Source organism: Pteropus vampyrus, unplaced genomic scaffold (assembly GCF_000151845.1).
Source record: "Pteropus vampyrus isolate Shadow unplaced genomic scaffold, Pvam_2.0 Scaffold133, whole genome shotgun sequence".
Lineage (NCBI taxonomy): Eukaryota > Metazoa > Chordata > Mammalia > Chiroptera > Pteropodidae > Pteropus > Pteropus vampyrus.
The window spans coordinates 3,334,453-3,335,002 of record NW_011888914.1 but is presented as its reverse complement, the minus strand read 5'-3'; positions in this window follow the sequence as shown (position 1 = coordinate 3,335,002).

Below are 550 nucleotides of genomic sequence, written 5' to 3'. Positions count from 1 at the left end.
TTTCACTTCTCTGAATTTAAGTTTTCTCACCTTTAAAATGAGATAAGTTCCTGTGTCAGAGACTCTTATGATAATGAAATAGAAATGGCAAGGCATATAGCAGTTCCTAGCACGTGGTTGTGAGTTTCATTAAGTGGATGTTTTTTGGAGGTGATGACGGGGGGTGGGGGGCGGTGTGTGTGGATATTTTAGTGTGTTCCTTTTGAGCTTCTTAAATGTGCATAGTTAGAAATACTAGAAGTTTAAATGTTAATTTCTTTTAAAATTTGCATCCTGCTCCTTTGTCCTTTTTTTTTTTTAATCATTTTCATCCTCTTTTCTATTGCAGTCATTTCCCCTGCGGCGCCATGGTAGTAGTCTTCATGATCCTCATTAATTACCAGGTTTTAAGGGCTGCCCCCATTGCTCCTTTAAAATTTTTGTATCACTAATAACAAGAAACCGAACATCCCTATGCTCTAAGATCTTATTTTCTCATAATTATTTTGTCCTCCCCACAACACACACTACAAGCCCTTAGGTTATGTGAGGTTAGTGAATCTTTGCTATA